Below are 20,096 nucleotides of genomic sequence, written 5' to 3'. Positions count from 1 at the left end.
AAAACAGTTAGCTATATTCAGTATTTTATTTTCAGTGGCACTGTACTGGATCAGATATCCATTGGGTTGGACTCCCACAGTCGTCCCTAGGTTTAGATAACCTAGTTAACCCTACTAAATTCAGGACTTGCAAACCCGGGTCTAGTTAGGGATGCGCGCACAGCAAGTACAGTTGTTGGGCCCAAACAGCATGATTACTATTTTCACTTATTATGATATTAGCTTTCAAACTCTTAATCTAATCCAGTGATTATAGTTTAAGATCAGTTTTAGCGCAGTTTAGTTTCAGTCCAGTATCATGCTCCAGTTTAGTTTTTCCCTGTGAATATGCATGATAACTTTATGTGCAGTTGTTATACATGCTTTTATGTTCAGGTTTAGGTATGCCATGATTGTATGCTTATATGCCATGCCATGCTAGTTTATTCAGTATATCCAGCATATGTTTTAAACAGCATGATTTAAAATCATATTTGCATCGTTGCATGTTTTTGTGAGGTAGATGGTTTCTTACTAAGATTTAAGCTTACAGATACTATTTTTCCTTATACTGCAGATAAATGTAAAGGAAAGATGGACTAGCAGAGGGAGCTGGAGGACAATGCAAAGGATGGTGTGTGTGGCAGGAACTGGAATAAAAGACCTTGGAGAGTTTAGCAAATTAGAAACTAGTTCTTCCTTAAGACATTTTCTTATACTATGCTTTTTATGCATTTCTAGTGGTTAAAGGTTATGAGTTGATGAACCTTGCTTTAGCTTAAGTTTAGAATTGTTACTACATGTTATTAGAATAGTTTAGCATGCATTGGATAGTTGTTATGCGGTATTTTGGCACGCCAAAGTGCTGAAATCAGAGTTCCCAGGTGAAATCAGAACTCTGATCGGTCTCCAGACCGATCAGAGCCTGGGCAATGTCACTGGATCGGTCAGCCGACCGATCCAGACAGATACAGTATGCTACTGTATCCTCCTGGATCGGTCAGCCGACCGATCCAGCACGATACAGTAGTTTCCAGAGAGCTTCAGGTACCTGGATCGGTCAGCCGACCGATCCAGACATACCTGGATCGGTCTGCCGACCGATCAGTGTACTCCTGGATCGGTCGGGAGACCGATCCAGCAGCATACAGAAGCGATGCAGCTTCTGGATCGGTCAGCTGACCGATCCAGGGTGTTCATCCGTGCCAGTAGCAGCCTGGATCGGTCCGTGGATCGATCCAACGGGAAAGCAATCGATCCAGTTCAGTTTGGATCGATTGGGAAGCTCAGTTTCGACCAAGAAACTCAGTAGATCAACTTCTAGTCCATGGGGGATGTAGGATACGCTTTGTGTTCCTCAGATTGCATCCTTTAGCACATGTAGAACCAAGAACAGTCATCAATTAGTAGAAAAATTTAAATTAGATCAGTTTTCCGCACAGTCAGTACAGTACAACTGTAGCGATTCGCCTTACAGCCTAGTAGTTAGTGTTGGAACCCCAAGGTTGTTTTGGTGTGATCAACAAGTTAAGTTAGGTCCTGCGTTGTTTCTAACCTTGTGTCTAAGTGTGCAGGAGCTTAGGAGCACAGGTACTCGAGCGGAAGACGCAGCTAGCGAGAAGGACGGCACGCTGTGCGTCCGAGGGACGATGTGCTACGGAAGAGTACACCGGCGGACGAGAAGGAAGTGCGCGCGGTGGTTTCGAGGTACGAAAGCCGGAGCGGAAGATTGCTCGGGGAGCAAGAGACGCAGCTAGCGCGAAGGTCGGCACGGGGTGCAACCGAGGGACGAAGTCTGCGGATGAGTACCCTGGTGGACGAGAAGGAACACGCGGCAATTCCGAGGGACGAGAAGCCGGAGGGAAGCACGCTCGAGAAGACCGAAGGTTGAGATCACCCAAGCAAACGGAGCCGGAGCGAACAGACCCGGACCGAGATGAGCTGGATCGAGACGAGCTGAACCGGAGTCGAAAAAGTCAACTTATGTTGACCTTAGGGCTCCGGGCGCCCGGAACCATTCTGGGCGCCCGGAACCGACCGGGGCGCTCGGAATCGACTTTTCAACAGGATCGAGTTTTGACTCGATCCGACCGTTGGGGGATAAAATTTATCCCCCCCAGGGCGCCCGGAACCCTTCCAGGCGCCCAGACCAAGACTATAAATATAGCCTTGGTCCAGAAGCTTAAACAGAACTCACTGATTGTAAATCCAGTGCTTGCACACTCTCTTTTAGTCTAAGCTTCTGTTTTCTGCACTTCAACGCTGTACGAGGCTTCTCCGCCAGAAGGAGTTTTATTGAGCTTAATCTTCCTTGGATTAACAACCACATCGGTTGTAACCAAGTAAATCTTTTGTGCCTCGCTTTTTCTTTATGCTTTTAATTTACTGCTTAGTTTATTTATGCAAGTGTTAGCCTAAAGAGTTCGAGGAGGGTTTGTTTTCCTTTTTGTGTTAGCAGGATATCCAACAACCCCCTCCTAGCCGGCCCAACGGTCCTACAGTTAGAAGGCGGGTCGTTACAGAGTGGTATCAGAGCAGTATTCCATACTTCCTACACACACATCAGCATTGTACCTGCAGCTTCCAAGTAAGGATACCTCTACTCTCTTTATTGTTTCTTGCTTTCTAGTTACAGTTCATGTTTATATGTTTATTGCCTGTTAGTCTGTGCTAGTCTTTTAACATGATATCAGTAGTTATATAACTGCAATTACCTTAGTTATGTTATGTTCTCTATGTTGTTAGAAATGGCACGAGGACGCCCAGCTAGAAGGGCACTAGCTACTGAGCCCCAGCAAGAGGCAGGCAGTTCAGTGCCTCCTCCTGACCTTACAGCATTAGTGGCTCAGTTACAGCAGCAGCTAGCTGAACAGCAACAGGAAATAGCCACCTTAAAGGCTAATCAGCAGAGTACCCACCAGCTCAGCCTACAGCACCAGCCCCAGCAGCTGAGCCAAGAAAGGAAGCCTATCTGATCCAGTGGCAGCGGGTCAAGCTAGAGAACTTCTCAGGCACTAGTGAACCATGGGATGCACAAGCTTGGTTCAAAACACTGGAGAGCACGATGGAGCTTCTGGACTGGCCAGAACACGAGAAGGTGAAGTGTGCCTCCTTCTGCCTGACAGGAGACGCACGCATGTGGTGGGAAAGAATCAGAACGAAGCGCCCAGTGAACCAGATGACATGGGCTGACTTCGAGAAGGAATTCTTCGAGGAATTCTTTCATATGCGGGTTACAAACCGCCACTACGACGAGTTCACTGAGTTTCGTCAGGGCAGCCTATCAGTTGAGGAAGCCGTGAAGAAATTCAACAGGTTGGCTCGTCTATGCCCAGAGCTAGTCAGCACAGAGAAGGAACGAATCCGGTTGATGCTCAAGATGCTGAGGCCAGAGATAGCAGTGAACGTGGCTGGTGGCATACATAGGCCACAAACCACAGAGGAGTTAGTGAGCAGTGCCTTGACCACAGAGCATTACCAGAACAGCATAAAGCAGCAGAAGCAAGTCTCCTCAGAGTCCAAAGGCCAAGGAAACTCTCACACTCAAAAACAGCAAGGCCACAGCTCTAACTGGAAGGGGAACTCCAACAGCAAGCGCAAATCAGGGAGTGACCCAAAAGGAGGACCATCTAGCAAGCGACCCAGTTATCCAAAGTGTGCCACTTGTGGGAAATTCCACCCAGGGGTTTGTCGCAAGGGCACACGAGGATGCTTTGAATGTGGACAAGAAGGGCACATGGCCAAGCAGTGCCCGAACAAGACCGGTCTTCCTCAGCCACAGCAGATTCAGTATGCAGGCCAGCCAGCTCAGTTATATCAGATGCAGGCCGCTCTAGAGGGTCCACATATCAGCCAGGGCAGATTAGAAGCCCCTCCAGCTATGGCGAATGCGAGGATCTACTCACTCACCAGAGAGGACGTAGCCAATGCCTCGACAGTTGTCACAGGTCAGATTAGCATTTTTCAGTATAGTGCTACTGTTCTATTTGATACTGGGGCAACCCATTCATATATAGCCAGGGTGTTCTCCGAAAAATTAGAAATACCCTCAGAGGTACTCAGTGGTCAGTTTCTGACGGCACTACCTTCAGGAGAGATCATGGCATCCACGCACTGGCTCAGAGCAGTGCCGGTCATTATAGCAGACAGAGAGCTCTTTTGTGATCTGATAGTGCTAGAAATGACTGACTATGACGTCATCCTTGGAATGGACTTTCTGATCAGATACGGTGCTTCCATAGAGTGCCGTAAACAGAAAGTCGTATTCCAACCCGAAGCAGAAATACAGTTTGAATACCTCGGAGAACCAAAGAGAAAAGCCAGAAAATTTCTCTCAGCAATGAAGGCACAGAAGTTGATGGATTCGGGATGTACGGGGTACCTAGCACATGTAGTCAATACCAGCCAGGACAAGGACCAACAACTAGCAGAGGTCCGAGTTGTATGTGACTACCCAGCAGTCTTCCCTGAAGAGTTACCAGGCCTAGCACCAGTCAGGGAGATTGAATTTGAGATAGAGCTTTTCCCCGGCACCAATCCTATTTCCAAGGCGCCCTACCGCATGGCTCCAGCAGAACTGAAGGAACTTCATGAGCAACTACAGGAGCTGCTTGACAAGGGTTTCATACGCCCTAGTCACTCACCATGGGGAGCGCCCGTACTGTTCGTGAAGAAGAAGGATGGAAGCATGCGGCTATGCATAGACTACAGAGCACTGAATCAGGTCACGATCAAGAACATGTATCCTCTTCCCAGAATAGATGACCTGTTCGACCAGTTAAAGGGAGTAGCAGTGTTCTCTAAGATTGACCTCAGATCAGGATATCACCAAGTCAGGGTCAAGGAGGGTGATATACCGAAGACAACATTCAGGACCAGATACGGACATTATGAGTTCGTAGTCATGCCTTTTGGCATGACAAATGCTCCAGCTACATTTATGGATCTCATGAACAGAGTATTCAAGGAGTATTTAGATAAGTTTGTTATTGTATTTATCGATGACATTCTTATCTACTCCGGAACTCAGGAAGAACACTCAGAGCACCTGAAACTAGTATTGGAGACCCTTCAGCAGAACCAGCTATACGCCAAGTTTACGAAATGTGAATTTTGGCTAGACCGGGTCCCCGGGTCACATCATCTCAAAGGATGGTATTATGGTAGATCCCAGAAAGATAGAAGTAAGTAACTGGAAGAGACCTAAGAACGCCCGGAGATCGGAGCTTCGGGATTAGCAGGATATTACAGAAGTTTGTAGAGGACTTCTCCAGATAGCCTCCCATCGACCCTTACCAGAAGACCAGAAATTTCAGTGGATGAGGACTCGGTCACGAGCTAAAAGGAGATTGACCAGTGCTCCCATTTTGGCTCTACCGGACAACACCCGGCTTTGACATCTATAGTGATGCCTCTAAGTTGGGACTAGGAGCATCTTGATGCAAAATGGCAAGGTGATCGCCTATGCCTCCAGACAACTCAAGGATTATGAGAAGAATTACCCTACTCATGACCTTGAGTTAGCAGAGTGTTCGCTCTCAAAATTGGAGACATTACCTATATGGAGCTCAGAGTGTATACAGATCATCGGAGTCTCAAGTATTTCTTCACCCTAAAGATCTGAACATGCGACAGCGTGGGTGGCTTGAGCTGGTCAAGGACTATGATGTGGACATCCTCTACCATCCAAGGAAAGCCAATAAGGTAGCGGATGCACTTAGCGAAAATCCAGCTACCTTATTATCTCTTCTGACCATGTCACCGTCCCTACTGAGAAGGAGATCGAGATTTCGGTCTCGAGTTCATCGTAGGACAACGCCTACTATGACCTTAGAGTCTACCTTGCTTGGTGATATTCGATCACTCAGGAGACCCTGAAATTCAGAAAATCAAGCAAGGGCTAGCGTAACAGATAGAGAGTTCAGAGTGTCCGATGGCGGGGTGTTGTATTTTGGTGATGGACTCTGTGTTCCAGGGAGGAGCTACGGAGATGATTTTAGATGAGGCTCACAGACTCCTATGCGATGCATCCAGGTTCCACCAAAATGTATCAAGACCAAAAGAACCATTTTTGGTCCGGGATGAAGCGAGACATCGCCAGATATGTTAGCATCTGCCTCACCTGTCAGAGGGTCAAGGCAGAACATCAGCGACCAGGAGGAGTTCTGCAGCCTATACAGATTCCAGAATGGAAGTGGGAGGATATCTCCATGGATTTCATAGTGGGACTACCCAGAACCACGAATGGTTTTGATGCCATCTGGGTAATAGTCGACAGGTTGACTAAATCAGCCCACTTTTTAGCTATCAAGATATCCTACTCCATGGAGAAGCTAGCTCAGTTGTATCTCCAGGAGATCGTCAGACTACATGGAGTCCCACGAACCATCATTTCAGACAGAGATAGCAGATTTACATCACACTTCTGGGAGTGTGTACAGTCAGCATTGGGCACGAAGTTAAAGTTCAGCACAGCATTCCATCCTCAGACAGATGGTCAGACAGAGCGAGTAAATCAGGTACTCGAAGATATGCTCCGAGCATGTGCCCTAGATTTCAAAGGAAGTTGGTGCAAATATCTGAGTCTAGCAGAATTTGCATACAACAACAGCTATCAGGCCACTATCGGCATGGCACCTTACGAGGCTCTCTATGGGCGGAGGTGTAGATCACCAATCTGTGTATGAGAGTGGTGAACTAGAGCTTCAGATAGATCTAGTCGCAGATACCACAACAGCTTACAACAGATCCGCCAGAGGATAGAGACTCGAGCCGCCTTGAAAAGCTATCGATACAGCCGAGACCCTTAGAGTTCTCGATCGGGATACAAGTTCCTCGAGTAGCTCCCATGAAGGAGTCATGCGTTTTGGGAAGAAGGGCAAGCTAGCTCCCGGATATGTGGGACCATACCTTATCGCAGAAGAGTGGGCAAGGTAGCATATGAGCTAGAGCTACCCCAGGAAATGTCACCGTCCACAACGATTTCATGTCTCTATGCTGAAAAAGCATACCCTAGATGCCACCGGTGATTGAGCCCTCAGTGCAGATCCGCAAGACCTCAGCTATGATAGTCGACTATTCGGATAATAGACCGAGCAGTAATTATGAACAAGGAAGTACCATTAGTCAAAGTCATTTGCACACAGAAGAGGCAACTTAGGAGGCGAAGCCGACATGTAGTACCAGGACTATTCTAAGTTCGAGGACGAACTTTTTATAAGGTACGGGGAGTTGTAACGCCCGAAAATTCTCAAATTATTTTTAGAAATATTCTATGATTTTTCTAGAATTTTTAGATATTTTTCCGGAATTTTCCGAGTAGCGGAAGTAGCAAAAATAATTGGAACCGTAAAATAGCTTAGGCGGGAATCGAACCCGAGACCTATGGTTTACGGATAGGTTTAGTAACCGGCGAACCCAGCAGGGCCGTGCTGAAAGGAAAGGGAATCAATTATATTTATAATTGGTTTAGCCGAATTAATTATTTAGTATAAATAGGAAAACATAAGTTGGTTTGGGTTATTTTCTATTTGGTTCGGCAACTTCCTTCTCCTCACCCTAACTCACGCCGATTCCCTCTCCTCCTCCTCCTCTCGGCGCACCAAGCCAAGGCTCAAGGGATCATCTTCCGGCGACGACTCCAACACGAAAAAGATTCTTCTCCGCGAGAGGAACGCGAAGACGTGAGCGGATCGTCGAGAAGATAATCTCCACCGGAATTCTAGCGAATAGAATCGTAAGAAATTACGAATAGGAGGTAAGAAACCCCTCACCTGCAGTATAATAGCTCCGTTTGGTTTTCTACGCATTAGTTTTAGCTATAGGCAGGTTTTTCGGCACATAGGGTGTGTTTAAACCCTCCTCGAGGAATTAGGGATCTAGTTGAGCACCTCTAGACGGGCCGGACACGTTGGTCTCCTTTAGTTGGAGATTCTAGACGTTGTCGGGTGCCTAGAGGTGATCTCCCTATTAGAGGAGAGAGTTGGAGCACACCAAGTGTTCGGTAAAATGTTAGTATAGCTAAATACCACCTCAGTTATGTTTAATAGCTCAGTTAAATGCATTAGGAGCATTTAAAACAGCGCATTAGTTTAGTTCAGTTTATGGGACTACGGTCCAATGGGTGGGCTCCCACAGTCGCCTCTAGGTTCAGATAACCTAGCTCTAGGTTCAGATAACCTAGAAACTATTGGTTGCTACTCGGAAAGCCTAGAGGTTCCACTGTACAAAAATTTTGTACAAAGGTCTGAACCTTTCCCTAGCTACCATGTGTTCTTTTAAATTAAATTTTGGATCGCCTGCGGAACTTTACACGTTTGATCCAAAACTTAATCTATTTGTTCTTTTAGGTTTTGACTTGGGTCTCCTGCGGAACTTAACACGTTCGACCCAAATCACCTTAAGTTATTAATTCCATTAAATATTAATTTCCATAAAAGGTTCCCAGTACTGACGTGGCGAGGCACATGACCTTCTTGGATATGGGAGCAACCACCACCGACTAGACAAAACCTTTAATAGAAAGCTAATATTTAATTTCCTAAAATAACTTTAGGTTAACCAAAGAGAACAATCAAATCACAAGGAAAAGAAAGAAAACAAAAGAACACAACTTCGAAAAACATATTCGAAATACTAGAACGTAAGCCTCTTGTATTTGGTATTATTTCCATAAATAACTAGCATGATGCGGAAAGAAAAATTACTAGTTATACCTTGTAGAAAAACCTCTTGATCTTCTACCGTATTCCTCTTCTAACCTCGGACGTTGTGTGGGCAACGATCTTCCGAGATGAGAAACCACCAAGCACCTTCTTCTCCTCCTAGCTAGGTTCGGCCAAAACAAGAAAGCTCCACCAAGGAAGAAAAACACCAACCAAGCTCTAAGAGATGCAAGCTTCCTCTCCTTCTTCTTCTTCTTCTCTAAGTAGTATCCGGCCTCCACAAGACCTCCAAGCAATAGAGAGTTTCGGCCACCACAAAGAGGAAGAAGAGAAGAGATGATGGCCGGCCACAACACCAAGGAAAAGAGGGAGAGAAAACAATAGAGGTTGTATCTCATGAAGGCACCCTCACCCCTTCTTTTATATTCCTTGGCCTAGGCAAATTAGGAAATTTAATTACAATAAAATTTCCTCAATTTCCTTGACATGATTTAATTGAGAAAAATAAAATAAAATTTCCCAAATAAACCTACATTGGCCGGCCACATCATTGGAGAACAAATTGGACAAGTTTTAATCAACAATTAAAACTTCCTAATTTGTTTCCGGAAATTTTAAAAATAAAATTTCTCTTTAAAAATCTCTTCATGGTTGATAAAAAGAAATTTCTATAATTTTAATTTTATCAACATGTGGATAATTTTTAAAGAGAAAATAAAATAACTCTCCAATCTACAAATAAGGAAAGAGATCTAATCTCTTTCTTTAATCTTTTGTAGATCTTTTACAAGAGAGATATTTTAATTTTAATTCTCTTTAATAAATTAATTCTTCCACATAATAAAAACTAAAATTAAAATCCCTTTTAAATTTAATTTGGCCGGCCCCCACTAGCTTGGGTTCAAGCTAGGGCCGGCCACCCAATTTTATACCTAGGCCGGCCCTAGCTTGTTCCCAAGCTAGCTTGGCCGGCCCCTATTGTGTGGGTATAGAAGGTGGGTATAGGTGGGTATAGAACTCTATAAATAAGAGGCTACGATAGGGACCGAGAGGAGGAATTGGTTTTGGTCTCCCGATAAAATTAAGCATCCCGTGTTCGCCCCGAACACACAACTTAATTTTATCAATAATAATTCATTCCACTAGAGAACTATTATTGAACTACCGCACTAATCCCAAATTATATTTTGGGCTCCTTCTTATTATGAGTGTGTTAGTCTCCCTGTGTTTAAGATATCGAATGCCCACTAATTAAGTGAGTTACTGACAACTCATTTAATTAATTTCTTAGTCCAAGAGTAGTACCACTCAACCTTATTATCATGTCGGACTAAGTCCACTTGCAGGGTTTAACATGACAATCCTTATGAGCTCCTCTTGAGGACATTATCAACCTAGTATCACTAGGACACAGTTTCCTTCTATAATCAACAACACACACTATAAGTGATATCATTTCCCAACTTATCGGGCTTATTGATTCATCGAACTAAATCTCACCCATTGATAAATTAAAGAAATAAATATCAAATATATGTGCTTGTTATTATATTAGGATTAAGAGCACACACTTCCATAATAACTGAGGTCTTTGTTCCTTTATAAAGTCAGTATAAAAGAAACGACTTCTAATGGTCCTACTCAATACACTCTAAGTGTACTAGTGTAATTATATAGTTAAGATAAACTAACACCTAATTACACTACGACCTTCCAATGGTTTGTTCCTTTCCATCTTAGTCGTGAGCTACTGTTTATAATTTATAAGGAACCGATAACATGATCTTCTGTGTGTGACACCACACACCATGTTATCTACAATATAAATTAATTGAGCAACTACATTTATCATAAATGTAGACATTTGACCAATGTGATTCTTATTTCTAGATAAATGTTTATACCAAAAGCTAGGCTTTTAGTATACACTCTAACAATCTCCCACTTATACTAAAAGACTAAGCTGCTATATCTGCTGCCATACATCTGATTCCTAACCCTTCAACATGTCCATCAAAAGCTCTTGCCTTAAGGACCTCGGTGGAAGGATCTATAGGTCATCACCTGATGCAATCTAGGTAGCAACAACTTCTCCTCATTTATACGATTTCTCGTATTGGGTGGTACTTGCGCTCTATTGTGTTTACTTGCCTTTATAGACTTATGGTTTCTTCGAGTTTGCTATTGCACCAATATTATTACAATAAATTGTAAAAATCTTTGGACAAACCAGAAATCATATCTAAGTCTATCTAGAGATAATTAAGTCATTCAGCTTTTATGGCTTCCTCAGAGGCTTGCCATATACTAAGCTTCTATGGTGGAGTCCAGAAAAAACACCTATGCTTATCACTCTTCCATAGTTATGACTTTACCTCCTAAAGTAAACACAAAACCCCGAGGTTGACTTATTATTGTCCTTATCCGATTGGAAGTCAAAATCCGTGCAACCCACAAGGACTAAATTAACTGCCTTGTAAGCTAGAATATAATCTCTAGTGCCTCTAAGGTACTACAATATATGCTTTACTGTAGTCCACTGTCCTTGTCCAGGGTTACTTTGATATCTGCTAACTATGCCCTTGGCAAAACATATTTCTGATCTCGTGCATAGCATACATTAGGCTTCCAACAGCCGTAGCATAAAGAACTGCCTTTATTTCCTTTATCTGCTTTGATGTCTACAGAGACATATCTTTAGATAAAGTTACTCCATTCTGAAAAGGTAAGAAACCTTTCTTGGAGTTTTGTATGCTTAAAACGAGCAAGGATTTTTTCGATGTATGAAGCTTGGGATAAGTAAAATATTCTTTTCTTGCGATCCCTTATTACTTTGATCTCAAGAATATATACATTCTCCCAAGTCCTTTATATCGAATTGTTTGGACATCCATACCCTTACTTCTGACAATATTTTGATATTGTTTCCAACTACCAAAAATGTTATCTAAGTATAGTACAAAAAATACCACCACGTTTCCATCACATCTTTTGTATACACAAGACTTATCCGGTTACTAAATCCATAGATCTGGATTACTTTGATAAACCGGATATTCCAAGACCTTGAAGCTTTGCCTCAGTCCATAGTCTGAGCTGAAGATGCTCTTAGCCCTTTGCAATGAACCCTTCTGGTTGCTTTATATGGATGTTTTCTTCAAGACTTCCATTAAGGAATGCTGTCTTGACATCTACTTGCCAAATAGATAAAAGAATCGGGATAGACTTAAGCATGACTACCAGTGAAAAAGTTTCCTTTTTCATCAAGCCTTGCTTTGAAAGTTACTACCTTCCTGTCTATCCCTCTTTTCCTATTATAGACCTTTTTACACCCAACGGCTTTTACACCATTTGGTGATTCTACAAGCTTCCAGATTTTATTAGAATACATATATTCTAATTCTTTTATTCATTACTCTTTGCCAAGATGCTGCATCTTTATCTTGGAGTGCTTCATCATATGACCGGAGATCAGATTCATGTCCTCCAGGGATCGAGTCCAAAAACTCTCCCAAAACATGAACCTATTTAGGTTGCATAACAACCCTCCCACTACAACAAGACACTTTCTGTAGTTGTGTATCAATTTGTGATACGTGTTGCAGTTTTCTTGTGGTATCTCATCTTGTACAGTTGGTACTAGGTTAGACATGTCCTTTATTATTTCCTTAAGAACAAATTTACTTATGAGCACGTGGTTCATTATATAGTCCTTTTAAAATCAGTCATTGATGCTAACAATGACCTTCTGATTTTTAAGACTATAAACCTACTTTTGTTTATCTAGGATAACTTACAAACAAGTGAACTCCTATCCAATTTATCATTATCTCTCTTTAACATATGTGCTGGATTACCCGAATCCGAATATGCTTCAAAATAGGCTTACGCCTATTCAGCAATTCTATATGAGTAGAGAGTTCTAACTTGGAAGGTACTATGTTCAGAGTTTTATCCTTAAAACAAACTTGGTAATTCTCTGAATAACTTATCATCTATCTAATTATTCCATAAGAGTCCTTTACCTTCTTTCTACTACACCATTCTGTTGGGGTGTACCAGATGCAGTTAGTTGGGATTGAATCCCTACTTTTGATAAGTGACTCCTAAATTCTCCCAAGAGGTACTTGCCACTACGATCTTACCATAGTGATATTTACTTTAACATTTCTCCGCATCAGCCTTGTACTCTTTGAACTAATCAAAGTACTTAGTCTTGCGGTACATTAAGTAAATTTATTTGTATCTTGAATAGTTGTCTATAAAATAGATGAAATATTCAATACTACCTCTTGTCTGGATAGTCATAGGATCACACAAATCAGAATGAACCGATTTCAACATATCTTTGACTCCATACCCCTTGGACTTAAAAGCTTCTTGGTTATTTTCCTTCCAAGTAAGACTCGCAGGTTGGAAAGATTTCCACTACTAATGAACCCAAAAGTTCATCAGCTACCAATGAATCCTACTTAAGTTAATATAACCTAGCCTTAGATGTCAAAGATATAATTGGTTCCTTTTCGAAGGTTGCTTTCTCTTAAGTTAGAAGATGTGTTATTAATTTCCATTTGTTGCATCATGGGAGTTATTGGATTATAAATTGTCAACCAACATACCAGAATAGATAACTTGCCTATTTTTCTTGATAACAACTTTGTTATCAAAATAGACACAATATCTATTCTATAATGGTTTAGAAACTGAAATCAAGTTCTTTCTAAACTTAGTATGTAAAGACAATTCCTAATAATCCAAATTTTATTCCTATTAGAGAATAAACCTCTCCCACTGCAACAGCTGCTACTTTCGCAGTAGTGCCCTTGTGGACGGTGTTTTTTTTTTATATTTTCATTTAGTTGTCGGGTTTCCTGGAACCCTGCAATGAATTGCAGACATGATCAGTGGCATCTTATACCAGGTACCGGTAGATAACTCCACTAAACATGTATCAACTAATGAATAAAATACACCTATATTGTTCTTAGTTCTAAGAAGACAGTCTACCTTAATGTCCAAATTCTATTTCCAATCAATTATAATTGGGACCACTAAGTCTATCCTAAAGTATATCAGCTAGGGATTGACCATCTTCCTAAGAATCACAAAAATATTTGGTTAAGACCAACTCCTTAAAAATCCCCATGAATTTTGTATGCCACGTTAGTGTGGACGTATACAAATTCAAAAAGGAAATTTTATTTAATTTTATTATCTCGTCAACCTTACTTTATGAGGAATAAAATTAATAGTTGGTCTATCTTTAATCAAATATTTGGTCAAGACTCTAAATTTAAAATAATATTGATTCCTCTAACAATACTATTTAAATTTACCAACACCTCAAAACACTGTGAATTTTGCATGCCACGTTAGTGTGGACGTATACAAAATCAACATTTGTAAGAGGAGGGTTTTACCCATTAACTATCTTGTCAACGTAACTTTATGACAAATAAAATTATCTCAAACACCGTTAATTTTGTATGCCACGTTAGTGTGGACGTATACAAAATCAATCATTTGTAAGAGGGGTTTTAACCCTTTAATTTTATTATCTTGTCAACCTAACTTTATGACAAATAAAATTATCTCAAACACCGTTAATTTTGTATGCCACGTTAGTGTGGACGTATACAAAATCAATCATTTGTAAGAGGGGTTTTAACCCTTTAATTTTATTATCTTGTCAACCTAACTTTATGACAAATAAAATTATCTCAAACACCGTTAATTTTGTATGCCACGTTAGTGTGGACGTATACAAAATCAATCATTTGTAAGAGGGGTTTTAACCCTTTAATTTTATTATCTTGTCAACCTAGTTTTATGACAAATTAATAGTTGGTTTCATTTGGTCACACAAATAATAGCAGTGACTCCGATGGGGAGGATACTATTAAATGTATCTAAATGATACCATTACTTGACACTAAGTCCATTAATAAGATTATGCCCCTTCCGTTGGGGAAGATCACACGCTCTTAATTAACTTCCTATAGTCATCCAAAAATGGAAGTCTGTTCTAGTGATCCGCAAACAAGCTCATCTGTTATGGAGGAAGGCACTCAGAGCCAACGCGCAAGCTTGTTTGCATCACTTACAAACCAGTAATGGAGACCATGGGATTTACTTAAAAAAAAAAAAATCCCTCTCTCACTTAGTTATTTATTAATGAGGAATTTTAACTATGCTAGCCTACTAAACTTGTAAACTAACATGCACACACATCACAATATAAAAGCAATAAATAGAAAATCTAATTTTCAACTATTATGGCTTTTATCTCTAGTTGTCCTCCGTGTGTTGTCATCCCAAGCTGCCACCGCCACCGGGTCTAGCTGTCGCATCCATCTTGCTCCTAGTTCCGCTGCGCCTCTGATCCTTAGAAGGTTCCACGCTTTGCAAGATTCGATCCGCGACATAAATAGAATTTTACAATTTTGATCCTATATTCCATAAAAGGAATGTACATGTATCTAGATCAAAAATAAAATCCTAATAAAACTAAATACAGCTCCTGCTGTATTTTATAATACAATCATGCACACACAATAAAATGCCCTTGACATGTCCAAGGGTCCAATCACACACATAATAACTATAAGCCATAATAGTTGGATCTTGCATCCACAAAGTTAGCACATCCTACTATTATCCTGCCTAAATTATGTATGACATGTAATTAAACTAATACCAAATACACAGAGGCAAAACCCTAGCTCGATACCAATTGTTGGTTGCTACTCGGAAAGCCTAGAGGTTCCACTGTACAAAAATTTTGTACAAAGGTCTGAACCTTTCCCTAGCTACCATGTGTTCTTTTAAATTAAATTTTGGATCGCCTGCGGAACTTTACACGTTTGATCCAAAACTTAATCTATTTGTTCTTTTAGGTTTTGACTTGGGTCTCCTGCGGAACTTAACACGTTCGACCCAAATCACCTTAAGTTATTAATTCCATTAAATATTAATTTCCATAATTGGTTCCCAGTACTGACGTGGCGAGGCACATGGCCTTCTTGGATATGGGAGCAACCACCACCGACTAGACAAAACCTTTTATAGAAAGCTAATATTTAATTTCCTAAAATAACTTTAGGTTAACCAAAGAGAACAATCAAATCACAAGGAAAAGAAAACAAAAGAACACAACTTCGAAAAACATATTCGAAATACTAGAACGTAAGCCTCTTGTATTTGGTATTATTTCCATAAATAACTAGCATGATGCGGAAAGAAAAATTACTAGTTATACCTTGTAGAAAAACCTCTTGATCTTCTACCGTATTCCTCTTCTAACCTCGGACGTTGTGTGGGCAACGATCTTCCAAGATGAGAAACCACCAAGCACCTTCTTCTCCTCCTAGCTAGGTTCGGCCAAAACAAGAAAGCTCCACCAAGGAAGAAGAAAAACACCAACCAAGCTCTAAGAGATGCAAGCTTCCTCTCCTTCTTCTTCTTCTTCTCCAAGTAGTATCCGGTCTCCACAAGACCTCCAAGCAATAGAGTTTCGGCCACCACAAGAGGAAGAAGAGAAGAGATGATGGCCGGCCAACAAAAGAGGGAGAGAAACAATAGAGGTTGTATCTCATGAAAGCACCTCACCCCTTCTTTTATATTCCTTGGCCTAGCAAATTAGGAAATTTAATTACAATAAAATTTCCTCAATTTCCTTGAACATGATTTAATTTAGAAAAATAAAACAAATTTTCCAAATTAAACTTGGCCAGCCACATCATTGAGAAGCAAATTGGACAAGTTTTAATCAACAATTAAAACTTCCTAATTTGTTTCCGGAAATTTAAAAAAAATTTCTCTTTAAAAATCTCTTCATGGTTGATAAAAGGAAATTTCTATAATTTTAATTTTATCAACATGTGGATAATTTTAAAGAGAAAATAAAATAACTCTCCAATATACAAATAAGGAAAGAGATCTAATCTCTTTCTTTAATCTTTGTAGATCTTTTACAAGAGATATTTTAATTTTAATTCTCTTTAATAAATTAATTCTTCCACATAATAAAAACTAAAATTAAAATCTCTTTAAATTTAATTTGGTGGCCCCACTAGCTTGGGTTCTGGGGCGATACTAGTAGGCCCTAAGCTTTTCCCCAAGCTAGCTTGGCCTATATAATGGTATAGAGGTGGGTATAGGGTGGGTATAGAACTCTATAAATAAGAGGCTACGATAGGGAAGGAGGAGAATTGGTTTTGGTCTCCGATAAAATTAAGCATCCCGTGTTAGCACGACAATTTATCAATAATAATCATTCCACTAGAGAATCATTATTGAACTACCGCACCAATCCCAAATTACATTTTGGGCTCCTTCTTATTATGTGTTAGTCTCCTGTGTTTAAGATATCGAATGTCCACTAATTAAGTTACTGACAACTCATTTAATTAATTTCTTAGTCCAAGAGTAGTACCACTCAACCTTATTATCATCTCGGACTAAGTCCACAGGATTTAATGACAATCCTTATGAGCTCCTCTTGAGACATTATCAACCTAGTATCACTAGGACACGGTTTCCTTCTATAATCAACAACACACACTATAAGTGATATCATTTATCGGGCTTATTGATTCATCGAACTAAATCTCACCCATTGATAAATTAAAGAAATAAATATCAAATATATGTGCTTGTTATTATATTAGGATTAAGAGCACACACTCGAGGTCTTTGTTCCTTTATAAAGTCAGTATAAAAAGAACGATCTCATATGGTCCTACTCAATACACTCTAAGTGTACTAGTGTAATTATATAGTTAAGATAAACTAACACCTAATTACACTACGACCTTCCAATGGTTTGTTCCTTTCCATCTTAGTCGTGAGCTACTGTTTATAATTTATCCGATAACATCTTCAAGTGACTACCACACACCATGTTATCTACAATATAAATTAATTGAGCAACTACATTTATCATAATTTGACCAATGTGATTCTTATTTCTAGATAAATGTTTATACCAAAAGCTAGGCTTTTAGTATACACTCTGAACAATGACAAGTTACTACTATTAGGTATTTTATTTTGGATGGTATCTTCTTAGACATCCATTGGTCTGAGTTAGGTTTGCAGACCCTACTAAATTGGGACTTGTTAACAGACAATGTTGTGGGAACAAACATGATTACTATTTTCATTATTATGATATTAGCTTTCAAACTCTTAATCTAATCCATTGATTATAGTTTAAGATCAGTTTTAGCTTGATTTAGTTTCGATCCGATATCATGCTCCGATTTAGTTTTCTCGTGAATATGCATGATAACTTTATATGCATTGTTATACATGCTTTTATGTTCAGGTTTAGGTATGCCATGATTGTATGCTTATATGCCATGCCATGCTAGTTTATTCAGTATATCCAGCATATGTTTTAAACAACATGATTTAAAATCATATTTGCATCGTTGCATGTTTTGTGAGGTAGATGGTTTCTTACTAAGCTTTAAGCTTACAGATACTATTTTTCCTTATACTGGAGATAAAGGTAAAGGAAAGATGGACTAGCGGAGAGGAGGACAATGCAAAGGATGGTGTGTGGCGAGGCGGAATAAAAGACCTTGAGAGTTTAGCAATTAGAAACTAGTTCTTCCTTAAGACATTTTCTTATACTATGCTTTTTATGCATTTCTAGTGGTTAAAGGTTATGAGTTGATGAACCTTTAGCTTAAGTTTAGAATTGTTACTACATGTTATTAGAATAGTTTAGCATGCGTTGGATAGTTGTTATGACGGTATTTTGTACGCAAATCTAAATCGAAGTTCGGTGAAATCGAACTCGATCGGTCTCGAACCGATCAGGCACAAGCAATATCCTTGGATCGGTCAGGCCGATCGAACGATAATATGCTCTTTATCCTCCACGGATCGGTCGGTGGCCGATCGACATTCTGATAGTTTCGAGCTTGTGCGGATCGGTCGGCGACCGATCCAGACATCTGGATCGATCTGCGCCGATCGATGTACTCTGGATCGGTCGGAGCCGATCCAGAGACATCTGACGATCGACACGGATCGGTCGGTGACCGATCCGAGGTGTTCATCCGTGCGATGGCTGGATCGATCCGTGGATCGATCCGGGCAATCGATCCAGTTCAGTTTAGATCGATTGGGAAGCTCGATTTCGACAAACTCAGTAGATCAACTTCTAGTCCATGGGGGATGTAGGATACGCTTTGTGTTCCTCAGATTGCATCCTTTAGCACATGTAGAACCAAGAACAGTCATCAATTAGTAGAAAAATTTAAATTAGATCAGTTTTTCGCACAGTCAGTACAGTACAACTGTAGCGATTCGCCTTACAGCCTAGTAGTTAGAAGGCGGGTCGTTACAAAAAGGGAAGTCTGAACCCTAGAGGAATATCTTATTAGCTTAAACTTATTATAACCTAACCCCTAAATTTTAAAATCTTAAGCCTGAACCCTAGAGAGAAAATCTTATTGACTCAAAATCATTATAACGCAACTCCTAAATTCTAAAATTTTGAACCCTAAATACATATAATATACCCTAAAATAAAAAATAAAAAAAATTAAGAGAAGAATCCAAGCGACTGGATTCATTCCAGGCGCCTAGACTCATTCACATATGGGCGTCTGAATCAATTCGAGGTGCTCCGAGTCCAATCCGGATGAGTCCGCAAGGATATATATATATATATATATATATATATATATGAGAGATTTTGGACGCCCCACACATTCATTGGACATGAAAGTCCGACATGGAGTTTGCTACGGAATCGTCCGTGATTGCTTGGTCAATGATTCTAGAAATGATCTAGGTACCTTCATTTTTTTTTAATTAAAAATTTCTTAAATCCTAAAACTTAAACACTCTAAATACATATATTATATCCCGTGAGTATCTTTTTTTTCTTTAGTTTTAAATTATTTTTAACTTAAACACTATAACCCAAGCCCTAAACTTGAAAGGAAAAATCTAATTAGCTTAACTTCGGAGCTAAAAAAATAAACAAATAAACAACAACGACGTATTTCAATTGGGGTGCCTAGATTAATTCCATTTGCCCCGATAAAGCAGTCGCAGATTGTTCTATGAACCATCCGTTGTGGAATGATCCGTGACTACTTTGTCGGGGCTCCCCAATTGAAATAGGAAATTATTATTTTTTAAAAAAAATTAGTTCTAGGGTTAAGCCAATTAGATTCTGTCTTTAGGGGTTGAGTTATAGTTATTGGATATTGGAGCCTTAATGGACCAATATCTGTTTTATGAAAAAATCGGAATGTCATCAATAGATAGAAGTCATAATTGACTTCAAAATTGAAATCTACGTATCGCATAGATAGATTTAGACTATTAATTTGCTCAAAATCGATTAAAGGTGAATGAGAAATTAATTGTTTAAAGTCGGCCCAAATAAACATTAATTACTCATTAATGATATATAAGGAAATGCATGGG

General features: G+C 40.0%; 1 protein-coding gene across 1 annotated transcript in view; it reads right to left on the bottom strand.

Annotated features, from left to right (window-relative positions):
• The window catches only part of LOC121995176 (probable protein phosphatase 2C 42), a 28,328-nt gene that overhangs the window by 5,320 nt on the left and 2,912 nt on the right, over nt 1-20,096 (bottom strand). The window lies entirely within an intron of this gene.

The sequence above is a fragment of the Zingiber officinale genome, chromosome 6A (assembly GCF_018446385.1).
Source record: "Zingiber officinale cultivar Zhangliang chromosome 6A, Zo_v1.1, whole genome shotgun sequence".
In the NCBI taxonomy this organism is placed as follows: domain Eukaryota; kingdom Viridiplantae; phylum Streptophyta; class Magnoliopsida; order Zingiberales; family Zingiberaceae; genus Zingiber; species Zingiber officinale.
Note: the sequence above shows the minus strand (reverse complement) of the source record. Positions and strands in the feature narration are given on the sequence as shown.